This window comes from Neltuma alba, unplaced genomic scaffold (assembly GCF_004799145.2).
Source record: "Neltuma alba isolate B1F8T4 unplaced genomic scaffold, ASM479914v2 tig00005117_pilon, whole genome shotgun sequence".
NCBI lineage: Eukaryota > Viridiplantae > Streptophyta > Magnoliopsida > Fabales > Fabaceae > Neltuma > Neltuma alba.
The window spans coordinates 1-2,110 of record NW_021633984.1 but is presented as its reverse complement, the minus strand read 5'-3'; the positions used below and the strand labels follow the sequence as shown (position 1 = coordinate 2,110).

Genomic DNA, 2,110 nt, shown 5'->3' with positions numbered 1-2,110 from the left:
TGTTTTTGAATTGATTGACATTATGATATGTATTGGTTGTTTTTTTCAGGGTCCTAACAAGAATATTCTTTGTCAATTATCAATGCTTAAAAGAAAATGTCACAAGGTAAAGGATTCCATTGTAATTTTATCATATTAAATAACTCTTACTTTTTTTTTTTTTAATAACTTGTGCTAATTTCCTTGGGAATTGTTTATTTTTTTCCAGCAATTCTAAAGAGTGCTTGTGGTTGTGGACTAGTTACTCCAGTTTGTTGCATGATTCATGTACAATTTTGATTTCTACAAATATGTTCCTCTACAGGTGCTGAGAATCAGGCAGAACTTGTTGAGGAAAGCATTCAACATGCGAAGGAAGCTATCACTTTAGATGTCAAGGATGGTTACTCTTGGTGTAAGATTCTGTAAACATGAATTCAAAGAATAAACCTGGCTTTGCTATCAAACAACAGTTCATATATTGACACAGTCACACTGAATATTTAAAGTTCATATCATCTTGTTTGTTAGAGTGCCATTGTATAAGTTCTTTCTCTCTGGTAGGCGATAAATTTGGCTATATGTGCAGCCATCAGAGAACATTAAAAAAATATAGCTGAAGTGTTTACAACGCTTTTATTCTTTCCCTGAAATGAGCATTGAGAATTGTAATAAGACGTTATTTGAATGACTAATGATGTGGATGGTGGGGAAGGGGTGGAGTGAAGAAGCAAAGGGAAGGTTTCATTGTTTCATTGTCATCCTTCCTGGTGTGGCGGATTTTGCCGCCCCACCCCCCCGGGGGGTGGGTCTCCCTCCCTCGGTATCTATCTATCACTAATTTGTGGTAAAATTGACAGTTTTGAACCCTTAAGCCCCATCTTTTTCAGTTTAATCAATTTTGGAGGAGAGACATATATGACATTAGACATCCAAACAAAGGAAAGGAAATCATAATTTGGCCTCTAATCCTCTTTCCTTCCCTTTTTCTTCTGAGTCCAACAGAGTCCTTAAGAAACCAAAAGCATTTTTCCTTAAGAAACTAATATATTTTCTATATTCATTGCTTATCCTTCACATTCAGTTCCCCCCTTTATGAATGAAAAAGGTACATACGAGAAACCAAAGTGGTCCATTTTGCTTTCTCCTTATATCTCTCTCAAAATATTTGGCTGTTCTGAAAATAATTTTGCAAAATTTATTTCTTTTAACATCATCGGTTTTTCTTGACAGATAATCTTGGAAATGCATGCCTTACTAGTTTTTTTGTCTCTGGAGCTTGGGATCATAGCAAACTTCAACATTCTGTAAAGCATATCAAAATGCTGTGAGTATAAGTGAATGAACTGGTTCATTGTAGGCTTTTCTTTAATAATGCAGAAAACATAAAGTTTTGTTAATATATGCCAGGAGAAAGATGAAAGAATGAAGCCAATCCTGATCTATATTTCAACAGTGCCATTGTAAGTTCCATGTCTCCTTTGGAGTTCTTTGCTTGTGATTCTTTTTTCTCTTGATTTCCTTCACATTTTAAATTATTCACTATGTCTTTATTCTCAGCCTTTCTGAAACTTTGCATGGTTTGTGGAATCTATAATAGTGAGATATATTCCTGCAAAGCTCAACGTGATGCAATGCTTGTCTGGCCTGGTCTTTTTCTCTTTATCATAGCTTATAGTAACATTTGCTAACAATTGATGTTGATTGAACCCCAATTATCTACTATTCAAATAATGAATGACATAAATCGACACATGGAAGACTCTGCCTCGTGTTTGATTTGGACTTGTATGAGGGAAAAGAGCAGAAAAAAATGCTTAACCATACACATTGAATTGGTTTTTTAAACCGATAATTATGCTTGATCCTTTCTTCTGCCTTTGCTTTCTAGATCATACTATAACTTTTTCCATGTAATCGTCAGATAAATTTGGTCCCTGTCATTTATGTAGACAGTTTGTGTAGTTCTTTTATGTCCTGAAGTTTTGGTGTAATTATTCACTAAAAGGTTCCCCTCTTGGCATGTTTATCCGCTTGTTATGTTCTTTCTTCAAGGAAGGATTTTTTAGGCTTTTAATTAGGTGCACTCAGCATAGATTCTGTGAATATGTGCACAAGTGTGAGCCTACCC

The 2,110-nt window shown here is 34.9% G+C and overlaps 1 long non-coding RNA gene across 1 annotated transcript; it reads left to right on the top strand.

The window, feature by feature from the left end:
• The first annotated feature begins 93 nt into the window (after positions 1-93).
• LOC114746800 (uncharacterized) lies at positions 94-1,289 on the top strand. Its single transcript, XR_003740312.1, has 3 exons — positions 94-106; positions 305-394; positions 1,213-1,289. It is a non-coding gene; the product is annotated as an uncharacterized LOC114746800 (long non-coding RNA).
• The last annotated feature ends 821 nt before the right edge of the window (positions 1,290-2,110 follow it).